The 20,946-nt window shown below is 38.7% G+C and overlaps 2 non-coding genes across 2 annotated transcripts; both read right to left on the reverse strand.

Moving 5' to 3' along the window:
• Positions 1–12,457: 12,457 nt before the first annotated feature.
• On the reverse strand, positions 12,458–12,565 carry LOC148580496 (small nucleolar RNA R71). Its single transcript, XR_015895498.1, has one exon. It is a non-coding gene; the product is annotated as a small nucleolar RNA R71 (small nucleolar RNA).
• Positions 12,566–18,812: 6,247 nt separating this feature from the next.
• On the reverse strand, positions 18,813–18,920 carry LOC148580497 (small nucleolar RNA R71). The gene has a single exon (XR_015895723.1). It is a non-coding gene; the product is annotated as a small nucleolar RNA R71 (small nucleolar RNA).
• Between the last annotated feature and the right edge of the window lie 2,026 nt (positions 18,921–20,946).

Genomic DNA, 20,946 nt, shown 5'->3' on the forward strand with positions numbered 1-20,946 from the left:
GCTTGCGCCAACGTTTGCCTCAAGCTTTTTGGCAAACGTTGGCGCCACCATCAACACACCCAGGAGAGCAAAAGTTTGCGCCAACATTTGCCTCAAACTTTTTGGCAAACATTGGCGCCACAAGGCATACAAGAAGACTCAACGTTTGGCTAAAAGTTTGACCTCAAACTTTAGCCCAAACGTTGATAGCAGCAAAAGGGGGGCAGCTGATATGAAAAGCTTGAGCCAAAGTTTGCCTCAAACTTTGACTCAAGCTTTTATGATTCATGGCCCGGTTCACAATGGGTTTCTCTCCAACTCCAAGAGCAATCAACAGAGGCTTTTATCAACCCAATTCCATCAAGAGCAAAGGCCCAATTCAAGGCTTGAAGACCATTTGAAGAAAGTGTATAAATAGCTTAGGATTTAAGTTTTCGGGGAGCTTTCCTTTTAGTTTTGCTGAGTAATTTTGGAGAGCTTTTGGTTAGGAGTTGTTTGGAGTTTCTGAGTCTCGGGGAAGGAGAATTGAATTCTCTTTCTCTTAGTTTTCTTGTTTTCAATTTCATTTACATTTGTCTTGGATCTTGGGTTGGAGAATTGAAGGAATTCTGTTTCATTCTCACTTTGAGATCTCTCTGTTTTATTTACTGCATAATTGAATTTCAATTTCTGTTCAGTGCCTCTTCTTCTACTCATTCTGCAATTTACTTTTCCTTATTTCTTGCAATTGAATTCTACATTTGGATCCAGGAAGGCATTGAGATCTAGACTCGGTTATCTAGTCTCTTGGGTCCTGAGATCTGGAGTTTTCATTTTAAATTCTCTGTTTAATGTTTTTCAAATTCATTTACATTTCCGTTTTAGATCCGGTTCAATTCAATTCTTCTTCTACTTTTCAGTTTAAGTGCAATTTCCTTTTCCTTGTTTAAATTCTGCAAACCCACTTCCCAATTCCCTTTATAATTCAAGTAATTTACATTTCTTGCACTTTAAGATTCAGCCATTTACATTTCTTGCAATCTAAGTTTCTGCAATTTACATTACTTGTTCTTTAAGATTCAGCTTATTTACTTTCTTTGCTCTTTAATTTTCCGCAATCTACCCCTCTCCCTTTATTTTCCATGCAATTTAAATTCTGTTAATCACAAATCACTCTACCAAATCTTGATTCACTTGACTAAATCAACCATTAAACTAAAATTGCTCAATCCTTCAATCCCTGTGGGATCGACCTCACTCACGTGAGTTATTATTACTTGATGCGACCCGGTGCACTTGCCGGTTAGATTGTGTGTTTGGAATTCGTTTTCCAAAAATACTCATCAGTGCACTGGGTCGTCCAAGTAATAAACCTTACGTGAGTAAGGGTCGATCCCACGGAGATTATCGGCTTGAAGCAAGCTATGGTCACCTTGTAAATCTCAGTCAGGCGGATTCAAATGGTTATGGTGAATTGATAATAAAAATATAAATAAAATATAAACTAGGATAGAGATACTTATGTAATTCATTGGTGAGAATTTCAGATAAGCGTATAGAGATGCTTTTGTTCCTCCTGAACCTCTGCTTTCCTGCTGTCTTCATCCAATCATTCCTACTCCCATCCATGGCAAGCTTATGCAGGGCATCACCGTTGTCAATGGCTACATCCCGTTCTCTCAGTGAAAATGGTCCAAAATGCGCTGTCACCGCACGGCTATTCAACTGTCAGTTCTCGATCATACTGGAATAGGATTCAGTCATCCTTTTGCGTCTGTCACTATGCCCAGCACTCGCGAGTTTGAAGCTCGTCACAGCCATCCCTTCCCAGATCTTACTCGGAATACAACAGACAAGGTTTAAACTTTCCGGATCTCTAGAATGGCCGCCAATAATTCTAGCCTATACCACGAAGACTCTGATCTCATGGAATGGAAGGCTCAGTTGTCAGGCGAGGTAACCATGCGTCATGAACCAGAAGGCTAAGAGATATGCACTTAAGCGATTGCAAGTATAACGGAGGTGTTTGTCAGGCACGCGTTCATGGGTGAGAATGATGATGAGTGTCACGGATCATCACCTTCCTCAGGTTTAAGAACAAGTGTATATCTTAGATAAGAAATAGGCTTGAGTTGAATAGAAAAATAATAGTACTTTGCATTAATTCATGAGGAACAGCAGAGCTCCACACCTTAATCTATGGTGTGTAGAAACTCTACCGTTGAAAATACATAAGAACAAGGTCCAGGCATGGCCGAGAGGCCAGCCTCCATGATCTCAGAACTAAACATCCAAAGATGTTCCAAAAGATTTAAATACAATAGTAAAAAATCCTATTTATGCTAAACTAGTTACTAGGGTTACTAAGATAAGTAAATGATGCAGAAATCCACTTCCGGACCCACTTGGTGTGTGCTTGGGCTGAGCATTGAAGCTTTCACATGTAGAGGTCTTCCTTGGTGTTAAACGCCATTTTGTAACGTGTTTCTGGCATTTAACTCTGCTTTGCAACCTATTTTTGGCGTTTAACTCCAGAATAGGGCAGAGAACTGGCGTTGAATGCCAGTTTGCGTCGTCTAAACTCGGACAAAGTATGGACTATTATATATTGCTAGAAAGCCCTGGATGTCTAATTTCCAATGAAATTGAGAGCGCGTCATTTGGACTCTTGTAGCTCTAGAAAAATCCACTTTGAGTGTAGGGAGGTCAGAATCCAACAGCATCTGCAGTCCTTCTTCAACCTCTGAATCTGATTTTTGCTCAAGTCCCTCAATTTCAGCCAGAAAATACCTAAAATCATAGAAAAACACACAAAATCATAGTAAAGTCCAGAAATGTGATTTTTATTTAAAAACTAATAAAAATATATTAAAAACTAACCAAATCATACTGAAAACTATGTAAAAACAATGCCAAAAAGCGTATAAATTATCCGCTCATCACAACGCCAAACTTAAATTGTTGCTTGTCACCAAGCAACTGAAAATAAAATAGGATAAAAAGAAGAGAATATACTATAAATTCCAAAATATCAATGAAACTTAGCTCCAATCAGATGAGTGGGACTAGTAGCTTTTTGCCTCTTGAATAGTTTTGGCATCTCACTTTATCCCTTAAAGTTCAGAATGATTGGCATCTATAGGAACTCAGAATTTAGATAGTGTTATTGATTCTCCTAGTTTAGTATGTTGATTCTTGAACTCAGCTACTTTATGAGTCTTGGCCGTGGCCCTACGCACTTTGTTTTCCAGTATTACCACCGGATACATAAATGCCACAGACACATAATTAGGTGAACCTTTTTAGATTGTGACTCAGCTTTGCTAAAGTCCCCAATTAGAGGTGTCCAGGGTTCTTAAGCACACTTTTCTTTTGCTTTGGACCTCGACTTTAACCGCTCAGTCTCAAGTTTTCACTTGACACCTTCACGCCACAAGCACATGGTTAGGGACAGCTTGGTTTAGCCGCTTAGGCCAGGATTTTATTCCTTTAGGCCCTCCTATCCACTGATGCTCAAAGCCTTGGATTCTTTTTATTACCCTTGCCTTTTGGTTTTAAGGGATATTGGCTTTTTGCTCTTGCCTTTTGGTTTAAAGAGCTTTTAGCTTTTTCTGCTTGGTTTTTCTTTTTCTTTCTCCTTTTTTCGCCATTTTTCTTTTTTTTTCTGCAAGCTTTTGTATTCACTACTTTTTCTTGCTTCAAGAATCATTTTTATGATTTTTCAGATTATCAGATAACATGTCTCCTTTTTCATCATTCTTTTAAGATCCAACATATTTAACATTCATAAACAACAATATCAAAAGACATATGCATTGTTCAAGCATTCATTCAGAAAACAAAAAGTATTGTCACCACATTAAAATAATTAAACTAGTTTCAAGGATGAATTCGAAACCATGTACTTCTTGTTCTTTTGTAATTAAAATATTTTTCCTTTAAGAGAGGTGATGGATTCATAGGACATTCATAGCTTCAAGACATAGACACTTAGACACTAGTGATCATGTAATAAGACACAAACATAAATAAAACATAGAGCATAGTAAATGAAAAATAGAAAAATAAGAACAAGGAGATTAAGGAACGGGTTCACCTTAGTGAGGGTGACGTCTTCCTCTTCTTGAAGAACCAATGGTGCTCTTGAGCTCCTCTATGTCTCTTCCTTGTCTTTGTGCTCCTCCCTCATAGCTCTTTGATCTTCTCTAATCTCATGGAGGATGATGGAGTGCTCTTGGTGCTCCATCCTTAGTTGTCCCATGTTGGAGCTTAATTCTCCTAGGGAAGTGTTGATTTGCTCCCAATAGTTTTGTGGAGGGAAGTGCATCCCTTGAGGCATCTCAGGGATTTCATGATGAGGAATTTCCTCATGCTCTTGTTGAGGTCCATGAGTGGGCTCTCTTGTTTGCTCCATCTTTTTCTTAGTGATGGGCTTTTGAGATGAATCTCTCCATCTCCCATGACTCGGAGGTGGAAGCAATTGCCTTCTCTTTCCTCTTTCTAGTGGTTTCTCTGGCCTTTGATACCATAAATGGTTATGGAAAAATAAAAGCAATGCTTTTACCACACCAAACTTAGAAGGTTTGCTCGTCCTCGAGAAAAAGAAGAAAAAAAGTAGTAGAAGAAGAAGAAGATGAAGGTGTGTGAATGGTTCGGCCAAGGGGGTTTTAGGTGATTATGATGTGTGAAACTTAAGAAGGAATGAGGGGTTTATGTAGGAGTGGGGAAGGTTTAGGGTTCAGTTTGGGAGGGAAAAGAGTTTGAATTTTGGAGGTAGGTGGGGTTTATGGGGAAGAGTGGATGGATGTGAGTGGTGAAGATATGATGGGGAAGAGTGAGTGAGGTGATTGGTGAAGGGTATTTGGGGAAGAGAGTTATGGAAAGGTGTGAAGAGGAGAGAAGAAGTGGTGGGGATCCTGTGGAGTCCACAGATCCAGTGGGGCCAAGGACTTAACATCCCTGTTCCAATTAGGCGTGTAAAACGCCCTTGCTGTGCAATCCTGGCATTTAATGCCAGACTGCTGCTTGTTTCTGGCGTTAAACGCCCAAATGTAGCCTGTTTCTGGTGTTTAACGCCAGGTAGATGCTTGTTTCTGGCGTTAAACGCCAGACAGATGCTTGTTTCTGGCGTTTAAACGCCAGAATGCTCCTCCTCCAGGGTGTGCTATTTTTAATGCTATTTTTCATTCTATTTTTGATTTTTCAGTAGTTTTTGTGACTCCACATGATCATCAACCTAATAAAACACGAAATAACAAAAAGAAAATAAAATAGATATGATTAAATAACATTGGGTTGCCTCCCAACAAGCGCTTCTTTAATGCCAATAGCTTGACAGTGAGCTCTCATGGAGCCTCACAGATAATCAGAGCAAGGTTGGAACCTCCCAACACCAAACTTAGAGTTTGAATGTGGGGGTTCAACACCAAACTTAGAGTTTGACTGTGGGGCTTTGGTTGACTCTGTAGTGAGAGAAGCTTTTCATGCTTCCTCTCCATGGTTACAGAAGGAGAACCTTGAATCTTAAACACAAGGTAGTCCTCATTCAGTTGAAGGACCAACTCTCCTCTGTCCACATCAATCACAGCTTTTGCTGTGGCCAAGAAGGGTCTTCCAAGGATGATGGATTCATCCTCATCCTTTCCAGTGTCTAGGATTATGAAATCAGCAGGGATGTAAAGGCCTTCAACCTTTACTAACATGTCCTCTACTTGTCCATAAGCCTGTTTTCTTGAGTTGTCTGCCATCTCCAATGAGATTCTGGTAGCTTGCACCTCAAAGATCCCAAGTTTCTCCATTACAGAGAGTGGCATTAAGTTTATTCCTGACCCCAGGTCACACAGAGCCTTCTCAAAGGTCATGGTGCCTATGTTACAGGGAATTAGGAATTTACCAGGATCCTGTTTATTTTGAGGTAGAGTTTATTCCTGTTTCTTTTGAGGTAGAATTTACCAGCATTGGTGCACGAAATTGCGATCATCAACAATGGCGCCAAAGACTTGGTGCTCTCAAACCTGAATCACACTTTGTCACAACTTCGCACAACTAACCAGCAAGTGCACTGGGTCGTCCAAGTAATAAGCCTTACGTGAGTAAGGGTCAATCCCACGGAGATTGTTGGCTTGAAGCAAGCTATGGTCACCTTGTAAATCTAAGTCAGGCGGATTCAAATGGTTATGGTGAATTGATAACAAAAATATAAATAAAATATAAACTAGGATAGAGATACTTATGTAATTTATTGGTGAGAATTTCAGATAAGCGTATAGAGATACTTTCCTTCCTCCTGAACCTCTGCTTTCATGCTGTCTTCATCCAATCATTCCTACTCCCTTCCATGGCAAGCTTATGCAGGGCATCACCGTTGTCAATGGCTACATCCCGTCCTCTCAGTAAAAATGATCCAAAATGTGCTGTTACCTCACGGCTATTCATCTGTTGGTTCTCGATCATACTGGAATAGGATTCAATCATCCTTTTGCGTCTGTCACTACACCCAGCACTCGTGAGTTTGAAGCTCGTCACAGCCATCCCTTCCCAGATCCTACTCGGAATACCACAGACAAGGTTTAGACTTTCCGGATCTCAAGAATGGCCGCTAATAATTCTAGCCTATACCACGAAGACTCTGATCTCATGGAATGGAAGGCTCGGTTTTCAGGCGAGGCAACCATGCGTCATCAACCAGAAGGCTAAGAGATATGCACTTAAGCGATTGCAAGTAGAACGGAGGTGTTTGTCAGGCACGCGTTCATGGGTGAGAATGATGATGAGTGTCACGGATCATCACCTTCCTCAGGTTGAAGAACAAGTGTATATCTTAGATATGAAATAGGCTTGAGTTGAATAGAAAAACAATAGTACTTTGCATTAATTCATGAGGAACAGCAGAGCTCCACACCTTAATCTATGGTGTGTAGAAACTCTACTGTTGAAAATACATAAGAACAAGGTCCAGACATGGCCGAGAGGCCAGCCTCCATGATCTCAGAACTAAACGTCCAAAGATGTTCCAAAAGATTTAAATACAATAGTAAAAAATCCTATTTATGCTAAACTAGTTACTAGGGTTACAGAGATAAGTAAATGATGCAGAAATCTACTTCCGGGCCCACTTGGTGTGTGCTTGGGCTAAGCATTGAAGCTTTCACATGTAGAGGTCTTCCTTGCAGTTAAACGCCAGTTTGTAACGTGTTTCTGGCGTTTAACTCTGCTTTGCAACCTGTTTCTGGCGTTTAACTCCAGAATAGGGCAGAGAGCTGGTGTTGAACGCTAGTTTGTGTCATCTAAACTCAAGCAAAGTGTGGACTATTATATATTTCTGGAAAGCCCTGGATGTCTACTTTCCAACGCATTTGAGAGTGCGCCATTTGGACTCCTGTAGCTCCAGAAAAATCCACTTTGAGTGCAGGGAGGTCAGAATCCAACAGCATCTGCAGTCCTTCTTCAACCTCTGAATCTGATTTTTGCTCAAGTCCCTCAATTTCAGCCAAAAAATACCTAAAATCACAAAACAAACACACAAACTCATAGTAAAGTCCAGAAATGTGATTTTTATTTAAAAACTAATAAAAATATATTAAAAACTAACTAAATCATACTGAAAACTATGTAAAAACAATGCCAAAAAGCGTATAAATTATCCGCTCATCAAGCATAGATCAAGCATTTAGTGTCCAAGTTAGATTACCAAGCCTTTCAAACTAATAACTTATTTGTAGTAACAATTATATTTAAATAATATAATATAAAAGGGTTTTGTGAAAAGCAAGCATTTAGAGTAGTAGAATAAAAGAAATCTAAAAATAGTGCACAATGTGATACGTGCATTTTCACAAACACATAGCATGCATGGTAAAGAAGCTATTGAAAGTATTAGATTAAACATGCATGCAACCCTTATAAAAATTAATATATAATTGTCAAACAATTTTCGTAACAATCCACAAGCAAATCATAAGAAATAATAATGACCCAAATAAATTTTCAACACCAATTAAAAGAAAAAAAAAGAAAACATGGATAATGAAAGTAAAAAGAAAAAGAAAATAAGAAAACATAAAAACAAGAAGAAGAATAGAAAAGTAAGGAGGGAAGAAGAAAAGAAAAACCTTGATGATGGTGGTGAGAAAGAGAAAGTAGAAAGTGAGAAAGAAGGAAGAAGGAAGGAAGGGGAAGAATGAAATAAGAAGGAAAAAGAAAAAGTAGGATTTGGGGAAGAGAAAGATAAGATATTTTGGCAGATATGGATATGTTGTGCAGTGCTAGCGACGTGGACGCGTGGGGTACGTGTTCGAGCGAATGGCGCTTATATGAATTGACGCGGACGCGTCGGTCACGCGGACGCGTGACTCGTTCTGTGCTAATGGCGCGAGGACAGCCTCGCGCTCGCACAACTCTCTGTTTGAAACTCATTATTGCCAAATTTCAGGGTGACGCATTCCCGTGGTGGACGCGATCGCGTGAATGGCCAAGATTGGAAGATGACGCGGACGCGTGGGGCACGCGTTCACGTGGTAGGACCTGTGCGTCTAGCGCCATTCCAGCCCCAGTCCAGTGTAACATTCTACCATACACCCTTTCTTACGTCGATTTTTCAGGGCACGCGTTTGCGTGGTTAACGCGGACACGTGGGAGGCATTTTTCCCACATGACGTGGATGCATCGACGACGCAGTTGCGTGGGTCAAATTGTACCAAAGGCACGCCTTCAGCCACGCTCTCTGATGAGCGGATAATTTATTACGCTTTTTGGCATTGTTTTTAGTATGTTTTTAGTATATTTTAGTTAATTTTTATTATGTTTTTATTAATTTTTAAATAAAAATTACTTTTCTGGACTTTAGTATGAGTTTGTGTGTTTTTCTATGATTTCAGGTATTTTCTGGCTGAAATTTAGGGACCTGAGCAAAAATCTGATTCAGAGGCTGAAAAAGGACTGTAGATGCTATTGGATTCTGACCTCCCTGAACTCGAAGTGGATTTTCTAGAGCTACAGATACTTAATTGGCGTTCTCTCAATTGCGTTGGAAAGTAGACATCCTGGGCTTTCCAACAATATATAATAGTCTATACTTTGTCTGAGATTTGATGGCCCAAACAGGCATTCCAAGTCAGCTCAAGAATTCTAGCGTTTAACGCCAAAACTGGCACAAAAGCTGGAGTTAAACGCCCAAACTGGCACAAAAGCTGGCGTTTAACTCCAAGAAAAGTCTCTACACATGGAAGCTTCAATGCTCAGCCCAAGCACACACCAAGTGGGCCCGGAAGAAGATTTCTGCATTAATTACTGATTTCTGTAAACCCTAGGCTACTAGTTCTCTATAAATAGGACCTTTTACTATTGTATTTTCATCTTTGGATTATCTTTTGATCCTTTGATCACGTTTTGGAGGCTGGCCATTCGGCCATGCCTAGACCTTTTGTTCTTATGTATTGTCAACGGTGGAGTTTCTACACACCATAGATTAAGGTGTGGAGCTCTGCTGTTCTTCATGAATTAATACAAAGTACTATTGTTTTTCTATTCAACTCAAGTCTATTTCTTCTCCAAGATATTCATTCGCACCCAAGAACATGATGAATGTGATGATTATGTGACACTCATTACCATTCTCACCTATGAACGCGTGACTGACAACCACTTCCATTCTACATGCAAACAAGCTTGAATGTGTATCTCTTGGGTTTCTAATCTAAGATTGGAACCTTCGTGGTATAGGCTAGAATTATTGGTGGCCATTCCAGAGATCCGGAACGTCTAAACCTTGTCTGTGGTATTCTGAGTAGGATCTGGGAAGGGATGACTGTGACGAGCTTCAAACTCGCGATTGTTGAGCATGTGACAGACGCAAAAGGATCAATGGATCCTATTCCAACATGATCGAGAACCGACAGATGATTAGCCGTGCGGTGACAGTGCATTTGGAACGTTTTCACTGAGAGGACGGGAAGTAGCCACTGACAACGGTGATGCCCAACATAAAGCTTGCCATGGAAAGTAGTTTGAATGATTAGAAGAAGGCAATAGGAAAGCAGAGGTTCAACAAAGCATCTTCATACGCTTATCTGAAATTCCAACCAAAGAATTACATAAGTATCTCTATCTTTATTTTATGTTTTATTTATCTTTTAATTATCAATTCTCCTCACCATCTGAATTCGCATGACTGAGATTTACAAGGTGACCATAGCTTGCTTCAAGCCGACAGTCTCCGTGGAATCGACCCTTACTCACGTAAGGTTTATTACTTGGACGACCCAGTACACTTGCTGGTTAGTTGTGCGGAATTGTGACAAAGTGTGATTCACGTTTAAGAGCTGCAAGTCCTTTGGTGCCATTGTTGATGATCACAATTTCGTGCACCAAGTTTTTGGTGCCGTTGCCGGGATTGATCGAGTTTGGACAACTGACGGTTCATCTTGTTGCTTAGATTAGGTACTTTTCTTTTTATTTTTCAGAATTTTTAAGAATGAATTCTAGAGTTTCAAGGTGATGCTCTTATCATCACAAAAGCTGATTGATTCTCATCAATTTAGCTGCTGAATGTAATGTCCTGCTGAAGCTTGGCCAACCATGTCTAATCTTTTTAGACTAAAGCTTTAGACTAACATTGCATGATTCCTGGAATTCTTATTAAAAGTTTTGATTCTCTTTATTTTCTTTTCTATACAAGTTTCAAAAATCACAAAAAAACTTATAAAACCATAAAAATCAAAAATATTTTATGTTTCTTGTTTGAGTCTAGTATCAATTTTTAAGTTTGGTGTCAATTGCATGTTTTTATTCTTCTTGCATTTTTCGAATATATGCATTATGTTCTTCATTGATCTTCAAGTTGTTCTTGATGATTTCAGTGCTCTGATCTTTAATTTCTCTTATTCTGTGTCTTTTGTTGTTTCTTACATGCATTTTCAATTTGTTATAGTCCTTAGTATACAAACTTCTAAGTTTGGTGTCTTGCATGCATTGTTTATTTGATCTTAGTTACATTTTTTATTCTTTCTCATCATTAAAAATTCAAAAATATTTTAAAAATTGTGTCTTTTCAAGTCAATAATACAGAGAATTGAAGATTCAGAACATTCAGCAGAGGAATCAAACAGAAAAAGCTGGGCGTTCAAAACGCCCAATGAAGAAGGAAAACTGGCGTTTAAACGCCAGCCAGGGTACCTGGCTGGGCGTTTAACGCCCAAAAAGGTAGCTTTTTGGGCGTTAAACGCCAGAATGGATGCCATTTTGTGCGTTTAACGCCAGAAGGACACTAGAGGGAAGATTTTGTTTTTAATTCAAATCTTTTTCAAATCTTCATAATTTTTCAAAATAAAATCTTTTTCAAATCATATCTTTTCAATCATATCTCTTCAAAATCAATTTCTTTCTATTTTTTTTATTTTCAAAAATCCTTGTTCTAATTAATGATTTACTTCAAAATTTTCTAGTTGTTACTTGCCTATTAAGAAAGGATCAAAAGTTTTAATTCTAGAATCATATCTTCTAATTTCTTGTTAGTCAAGTAATCAACTTTAATTTTAAAAACTTTCCTTTTAAAATTGATTTTCAATCATATCTTCTCAGTCATATCTTTTCAATCACATCTTTTTCAAAATTAATTTTCAATCATATTTTTTTAATTTCTAATTTCAAAATCTTTTTCAAAATCACTTAATTTCTTTTCCAATCTTAATTTTCGAAAATCTCAATCAAATTTTCAAATTTCTTTTTATTATTTCAAAATCTTTTTAATTTATTTTCGAAAATTCTTCCCCTCTTCTCACATCCTTCTATTTAAGGGACTAACATTCCTCCTCAAGGTACAATTCGAACTCTATCACTCTTGATAAGTTCGAATTCTCTTCTATCTACCTCCTCCTTCTATTCTTCTTTTCCTCTGACACCTCAAGGAATCTCTATACTGTGACATAGAGGATTCCCTACTTTCTTGTTCTCTTCTCTTTCATATGAGAAGGAGCAAAGATAAAGGCATACTTGTTCAAGCTGATCCTGAACCTGAAAGGACCTTGAAGAGAAAGCTAAGAGAAGCTAAAGCAAAACTCTCTCTAGAGGGCCTAACAGAGCTCTTCAAGGAGGAAGAAGCCATGGCAGCCGAAAACAACAATGCCAACAATGCAAGGAAGGTGCTGGGTGACTTTACTGCACCTACTCCCGACTTCTATGGGAGAAGCATCTCAATCCCTGCCATTGAAGCAAACAACTTTGAGCTTAAGCCTCAATTAGTTTCTCTAATGCAACAGAATTGCAAGTTTCATGGACTTCCATTGGAAGATCCTCATCAGTTCTTAGTTGAATTCTTGCAAATCTGTGACACTGTCAAGACCAATGGGTTGACCCTGAAGTCTACAGACTTATACTTTTTCCTTTTGCTGTAAGAGACAGAGCTAGGACATGGTTGGATTCACAACCTAAAGAAAGTCTGAACTCTTGGAAAAAGCTAGTCAATGCCTTCTTGGCAAAGTTCTTTCCACCTCAAAAATTGAGCAAGCTTAGAGTAGAAGTCCAAACCTTCAGACAGAAAGAAGGTGAATCCCTCTATGAAGCTTGGGAAAGATACAAGCAATTGATCAGAAGATGTCCTTCTGACATGCTTTTAGAATGGAGCATCATAGGTATTTTCTATGATGGTCTGTCTGAACTATCCAAGATGTCATTGGATAGCTCTGCTGGAGGATCTCTTCATCTGAAGAAGATGCCTGCGGAAGCTCAAGAACTCATTGAAATGGTTGCAAATAACCAATTCATGTACACTTCTGAAAGGAATCCTGTGAATAATGGGATAGCTCAGAAGAAAGGAGTTCTTGAGATTGATACTGTGAATGCCATATTGGCTCAGAATAAAATATTGACCCAACAAGTCAATATGATTTCTCAGAGTCTGTCTGGAGTGCAAGCAGCAACAGGCAGTATTAAGGAAGCTTCCTCTGAAGAAGAAGCTTATGATCCTGAGAACCCAGCAATGGAAGAGGTGAATTACATGGGAGAACCCTATGGAAACACCTATAATCTTTCATGGAAAAATCATCCAAATCTCTCATGGAAGGATCAACAGAGACCTCAACAAGGTTTCAACAACAATAATGGTGGAAGAAACAGGTTTAGCAATAGCAAACCTTTTCCATCATCTTCTCAACAACAGACAGAGAATTCTAAGCAAAGCCACTCTGACTTAGCAACCATTGTCTCTGATCTAATCAAAACCACTCAAAGTTTCATGACTGAAACAAGGTCCTCCATTAGAAATTTGGAGGTACAAGTGGGTCAACTGAGTAAGAAAATTATTGAACTCCCTCCTAGTACTCTCCCAAGCAATACAGAAGAGAATCCAAAGAGAGAGTGCAAGGCCATAACCACAACCCACGCGGCCGAACCTGGAGAAGTGGAAGAGGCAGTGATCTCCACTGAGGAATACCTCAATGGACGTCCACTGGCCTCCATGGAGTTCCCTAAAGAGGAACCATGGGAATCTAAGGCTCACACAGAGACCGTAGAGATTCCATTGAATTTACTTCTGTCATTCATGAGCTCTGATAAGTATTCTTCCTCTGAAGAGGGTGAAGATGTTACTGAAGAGCAAGTTGCTAAGTACCTTGGAGCAATCATGAAGCTAAATGCCAAGTTGTTTGGTAATGAGACTTGGGAGGATGAACCTCCATTGCTCATCAAAGAACTGGATGACTTGACTAGGCAGAAATTACCTCTGAAGAGACAAGACCCTGGGAAATTTTCAATCCCTTGTACCATAGGCACCATGACCTTTGAGAAGGCTCTGTGTGACCTAGGGTCAAGCATAAACCTCATGCCTCTCTCTGTAATGGAGAAGCTAGGGATCATTGAGGTACAAGCTGCAAAAATCTCACTGGAGATAGTAGACAATTCAAAGAAACAAGCTTATGGACTTGTAGAGGATGTCTTGGTAAAGGTTGAAGGCCACTACATCCCTGCTGACTTCATCATCCTAGAGACTGGGAAGTGTATGGATGAATCCATCATCCTTGGCAGACCCTTCCTAGCCACAGCAAAAGCTATGATTGATGTTGATAGAGGAGAATTGATTATTCAAGTGAATGAAGACTCCCTTGTGTTTAAAGCTCAAGGATATCCCTCTGTCACCATGGAGAGGAAGCATGAAGAGCTTCTCTCAATACAGAGTCAAACAGAGCCCCCACAGTCAAACTCTAAGTTTGGTGTTGGGAGGCCACAACCAAACTTTAAGTTTGGTATTGAACCCCCACATTCAAACTCTAAGTTTGGTGTTGGGAGGTTCCAACATTGCTCTGAACATCTGTGAGGCTCCATGAGAGCCCACTGTCAAGATATTGACATTAAAGAAGCGCTTGTTGGGAGGCAACCCAATCTTTAAATATCTATGTTAAATTTCTATTTTCTTTTGTTATTTTATGTTTTATGTAGGTTGATGATCATGTGAAGTCACAAAAACAATTGAAAAAGCAAAAACAGAATGAAAAACAGAATGAAAAATAGAACACCCTGGAGGAGAAACATACTGGCATTTAAACGCCAGTAAGGGTAGCAGAATGGGCGTTAAACGCCCAGTCTGGCACCATTCTGGGCGTTTAACGCCAGAAATGGGCACCAGACTGGCGTTTAACGCCAGGAATGGGAAAGAAGCTGGCGTTAAATGCCAGAAATGGGCAGCAGCCTGGCGTTTAACGCCAGGATTGGTAGCAAGGGGCGTTTTACACGCCACATGGTGCAGGGATGAGAAATCCTTGACACCTCAGGATCTGTGGACTGATGAGCGGATAATTTATACGTTTTTTAGCATTGTTTTTAGTATGTTTTTAGTAGCATCTAGTTACTTTTAGGGATGTTTTCATTAGTTTTTATGCTAAATTCACATTTCTGGAGTTTACTATGAGTTTGTGTGTTTTTCTGTGATTTCAGGTATTTTCTGGCTGAAATTGGGGGATTTGAGCAAAAATCAGATTCAGAGGTTGAAGAAGGACTGCTGATGCTGTTGGATTCTGACCTCCCTGCACTCATAGTGGATTTTCTAGAGCTACAGAACTCAAAATGGCGCGCTTCTAATTGCGTTGGAAAGTAGACATCCAGGGCTTTCCAGAAATATATAATAGTTCATACTTTGGCCGAGTTTAGATGATGTAAAAGGGCGTTGAACGCCAGTTCTACTCTGCTGTCTGGAGTTAAATGCCAAAAACACGTCACAAACCAGAGTTGAACGCCAGAAACACGTTACAACCTAGCGTTCAACTCCAGAAAGAGCCTCTGCACATGTAACATTCAAGCTCAGCCCAGGCACACACCAAGTGGGCCCCGGAAGTAGATTTATCCATCAATTACTCACTTCTGTAAACCCTAGTAGCTAGTTTATTATAAATAGAACTTTTTACTATTGTATTAGACATCCTGGATTGTATTTTTGATCCTGTGATCACGTTTTGGGGGCTGGCCATTCGGCCATGCCTGGACCTTTCACTTATGTATTTTCAACAGTAGAGTTTCTACACTCCATAGATTAAGGTGTGGAGCTCTGCTGTTCTTCATGAATTAATGCAAAGTACTACTATTTTTCTATTCAATTCAACTTATTCCGCTTCTAAGATATTCATTTGCACTTCAACATGAATGTGATGAACGTGACAATCATCATCATTCCCCCACGAATGCGTGCCTGACAACCACCTCCGTTCCACCTTAGATCGGATGATTATCTCTTGGATCTCTTAATCAGAATCTTCGTGGTATAAGCTAGATTGATGGCGGCATTCATTAGAATCCGGAAAGTCTAAACCTTGTCTGTGGTATTCTGAGTAGGATTCTGGGATTGAATGACTGTGACGAACTTCAGACTCGCGAGTGCTGGGCATAGTGACAGACACAAAAGGAGGGTGAATCCTATTCCAGTATGATCGAGAACCTCAGATGATTAGCCGTGCTGTCACAGAGCATTTGGACCATTTTCACAAGAGGATAGGATGCAGCCATTGACCACGGTGATGCCTCCAGATGATTAGCCATGCAGTGACAGCGCATCGGACCATTTTCACAGAGAGGATGAAAAGTAGCCATTGACAATGGTGATGTCCTTGCATAAAGCCAGCCATAGAAAGGAGTAGGACTGATTGGATGAAGACAGCAGGAAAGCAGAAATCAGAGGGACGAAAGCATCTCTATACGTTTATCTGAAATTCTCACCAATGATATACATAAGTATTTCTATCTTTATTTTCTATCTATTTATTATTTATTTTCGAAAACTCCATAATCAATTATTATCCGCCTGACTGAGATTTACAAGATGACCATAGCTTGCTTCATACCAACAATGTCCATGGGATTGACCCTTACTCACGTAAGGTTTTATTACTTGGACGACCTAGTGCACTTGCTGGTTAGTTGTATCGAAGTTGTGAATGAAAAACGATTTATTAAGACGTGCGTACAAAGTTTTTGGCGCCGTTGCCTGAGATCACAATTTTGTGCACCAAGTTTTTGGCGCCGTTGCCGGGAATTGTTCGAGTTTGGACAACTAACGGTTCATCGTGTTGCTCAAATTTGGTAATTTTCTTCTTCTTTTGTTTACAAAAAAAAATTTCAAAAAAAAATTTTTTTCAAAAAAATCTCTTTCAAAAATTTCTTCTTTTGTTTTCGAAAAATTATTCAGAATTTTTAAGAATGAATTCTAGTGTTTCATGAAGCATGTTGAAGCCTGACTGGCTGTAAAGCCATGTCTAAATTCATTTGGACTGGGGCTTCCATCCTAACATTATCAAGAGCAAGCTAGTTGTTGCTAATCCACCTGCTGCTGTTCCAGGTCCAAAAGATTTACATGCTAAAGCTTGACTGGCTATTAAGCCATGTCTAACCCTCAGATTGGAGCTTTAGACTAAGAGTACAAGACTCCTAGAATTCATATTAAAAATTTTGGAATCCTTATTTCCCTTTTTCAAATTAATTTTCGAAAAATACAAAAATTTAGAAAATCATAAAAATAAAAAAAAATATTTTGTGTTTCTTGTGTGAGTCTTGAGTCAGATTTTAAGTTTGGTGTCAATTGCATGTTCACCTTGCATTTTTCGAAAATTCATGCATTCATGGTGTTCTTCATGATCTTCAAGTTGTTCTTGATAAACCTTCTTGATTGATCTTCATATTATATTGTTTTGTGTTGTATGGTGTTTTTCATATGCATTCTTGAATTCTTAGTGTCTAAGCATTAAAGATTTCTAAGTTTGGTGTCTTGCATGTTTTCTTTGCATAAAAAATTTTTCAAAAATAAGTTCTTGGTGTTCATCTTGATCTTCAAAGTGTTCTTGGTGTTCATCTTGACATGCATAGCATTTTTGCATGCATTTATTATTTTGATCCAAAATTTTCATGCATTGAGTCTTTTTCATGTTTTTCTCTCTCATCATTAAAAATTCAAAAAAAAAATATCTTCCCTTTTTTCTCTCATAAATTTCAAAATTTTGGATTGACTTTTTCAAAAAATTTTAAAATTCAATTATTTCTTATGAGTCAAATCAAATTTTTAATTTAAAAATCTTATCTTTTTCAAAATCTTTTTCATTTTTTGATTTATTTTAAAAAATTTTAAAAATATTTTTCAAAAATATTTTTTTTTAATTTTATCTCATAATTTTCGAAAATATCTTCAACAATTAATGTTTTAATTCAAAAATGTCAAGTTTGTTACTTACTTGTTAAGAAATATTCAAACTTTAAGTTCTAGAATCATATCTTGTGATTTCTTGTGAATCAAGTCATTAATTGTGATTTTAAAAATCAAATCTTTTTCAAAACTAATTTCAATCATATCTTTTCAAAAATATCTTCTTATCTTATCTTTTTCAAAAATTTGATTTTAAAATATCTTTTCTAACTTCCTATCTTCTTATCTTTTCAAAATTGATTTTCAAATTTGTTTCAACTAACTAACTAACTTTTTGTTTATTTCTTATCTTTTTCAAAACTACCTAACTAGCCCTCTCTCTCTAATTTTCGAAAATATCTCCCTCTTTTTCAAAAATTCTTTTTAATTAAATAATTATTTCAAAATTCAATTTTAATTTATTTCTTCTTTTAATTTTCGAAAATCACTAACTCTTTTTCAAAAATTATTTTCGAAAACCTCCCCCTCTCATCCTCTTCTATTTATTTATTTATTTACTAACATCTCTTCCCCACTCACCAAAAATCCGAACGCCCTCTCTCTCTCTGAGTTCAGATTTTCTCTTCTTCTTTTCTTCTACTCACACAGGGACCTCTATACTGTGGTAAAAAGGATCCCTATTATTACTTTTCTGTTCCCTCTTTTTCATATGAGCAGGAGCAAGGACAAGAATATTCTTGTTGAAGCAGATCCAGAACCTGAAAGGACTCTGAAGAGGAAACTAAGAGAAGATAAATTACAACAATCCAGCAAGCACCTTTCAGAAATTTTCGAATAAGAAGAGGAGATGGCAGCCAAAAATAATAATAATGCAAGGAGGATGCTTGGTGACTTTACTGCACCTAATTCCAATTTACATGGAAGAAGCATCTCCATCCCCACCATTGGAGCAAACAATTTTGAGCTGAAACCTCAATTAGTTTCTCTGATGCAGCAGAACTGCAAGTTTCATGGACTTCCATCTGAAGATCCTTTTCAGTTCTTAACTGAATTTTTGCAGATCTGTGATACTGTTAAGACTAATAGAGTAGATCCTAAAGTCTACAGGCTCATGCTTTTCCCTTTTGCTGTAAGAGACAGAGCTAGAGTGTGGTTGGACTCTCAACCCAAAGATAGCCTGAACTCTTGGGATAAGCTGGTCACGACTTTCTTAGCCAAGTTCTTTCCTCCTCAAAAGCTTAGTAAGCTTAGAGTGGATGTTCAAACCTTCAGACAGAAAGAAGGTGAATCCCTCTATGAAGCTTGGGAGAGATATAAGCAAATGACCAAAAAGTGTCCTTCTGACATGCTTTCAGAATGGACCATCCTGGATATATTCTATGATGGTTTATCTAAGCTATCAAAGATGTCATTGGATACTTCTGCAGGTGGATCCATTCACCTAAAGAAAATGCCTGCAGAAGCTCAAGAACTTATTGACATGGTTGCTAATAACCAGTTCATGTATACTTCTGAAAGGAATCCTGTGAATAATGGGACGCCTACAAGGAAGGCAGTTCTTGAAATTGATACTCTGAATGCTATATTAGCTCAGAACAAAATATTGACTCAACAAGTCAATATGATTTCTCAGAGTCTGAATGGAATGCAAGCTGCATCCAACAGTACTCAAGAGGCGCCTTCTGAAGAAGAGGCCTATGATCCTGAAAACCCTGTAATAGCAGAGGTGAATTACATGGGTGAACCATATGGAAACACCTAGAATCCCTCATGGAGAAATCACCCAAATCTCTCATGGAAGGATCAAAAGCCTCAACAAGGCTTTAATAATGGTGGAAGAAATAGGTTTAACAATAGTAAACCTTTTCCATCCTCTACTCAGCAACAGACAGAGAATTCTGAACAAAATACTTCTAATTTAGCAAACTTAGTCTCTGATTTGTCTAAGGCCACTGTAAGTTTCATGAATGAAACAAGGTCCTCCATTAGAAATTTGGAGGCACAAGTGGGCCAGCTAAGTAAGAAGATCACTGAAACCCCTCCTAGTACTCTCCCAAGCAATACAGAAGAGAATCCAAAGAGAGAGTGCAAGGCCATTGATATAACCATCATGGCCGAATCCAAAGAGGGAGAGGAGGACGTGAATCCCAAGGAGGAAGACCTCCTAGGATGTCCAGTGATCAACAAGGAGTTTCCCTTTGAGGAACCAAAGGAATCTGAGGCTCATCTAGAGACCATAGAGATTCCATTGAACCTCCTTATGCCATTCATGAACTCTGATGAGTATTCTTCTTCTGAAGAGAATGAAGATACTACTGAAGAGCAAGTTGCCAAGTACCTTGGTGCAATCATGAAGCTGAATGCCAATTTATTTGGTAATGAGACGTGGGGAGATGAACCTCCCCTGTTTACCAATGAATTAAATGCATTTGATCAACTGAGATTGCCTCAGAAGAAACAGGATCCTGAAAAGTTCCTAATACCTTGTACCATAGGCACCATGACCTTTGAGAAGGCTCTATGTGACCTTGGGTCAGGAATCAACCTCATGCCATTCTCTGTAATGGAGAAACTGGGAATCTTTGAGGTACAAGCTGCTAAAATCTCATTCGAGATGGCAGACAATTCCAGAAAACAGGCTTATGGACAAGTAGAGGACATATTAGTAAAGGTTGAAGGCCTTTACATCCCTGCTGATTTCATAATCCTAGATACTGGGTAGAATGAGGATGAATCAATCATCCTTGGAAGACCCTTCCTAGCCACAGCAAGAGCTGTGATTGATGTTAACAGAGGTGAACTAGTCCTTCAATTGAATAAGAACTCCCTTGAGTTTAAAACTCAAGGACATCCTTCTGTAAACATGGAAAAGAGGCACAGTAAGCTTCTCTCAAAACAGAGTCAAGCAGAGCCCCCACAGTCAAACTCTAAGTTTGGTGTTGGGAGGCCACAACCAAACTCTATGTTTGGTGTTGAACTCCCATATCCAAACTCTAAGTTTGGTGTTGCGGAGTCTCAACAATGCTCTGAACATCTGTGAGGCTCCATGAGAGCCCACTGTCAAGCTATTGACATTAAAGAAGCGCTTGTTGGGAGGCAACCCAATATTTATTTATCTAATTTTATTTTTATTTTTGTTGTTCTTTCATGTTTTATTAGGTTCATGATCATGTGGAGTCACAAAATAAATAAAAAATTGAAAACAGAATCAAAAACAGCAGAAGAAAAATCACACCCTGGAGAAGGATCTCACTGGCGTTTAAACGCCAGTAAGGAGCATCTGTCTGGCGTTCAACGCCAGAACAGAGCATGTTTCTGGCGTTGAACGCTAGAAACAAGCAGCATCCTAGCGTTCAGACGCCAGAAATGTACAGTGA

The sequence above is a fragment of the Arachis ipaensis genome, chromosome B10, assembly GCF_059453495.1.
Source record: "Arachis ipaensis isolate K30076 ecotype BB chromosome B10, ASM5945349v1, whole genome shotgun sequence".
In the NCBI taxonomy this organism is placed as follows: Eukaryota; Viridiplantae; Streptophyta; class Magnoliopsida; order Fabales; family Fabaceae; genus Arachis; species Arachis ipaensis.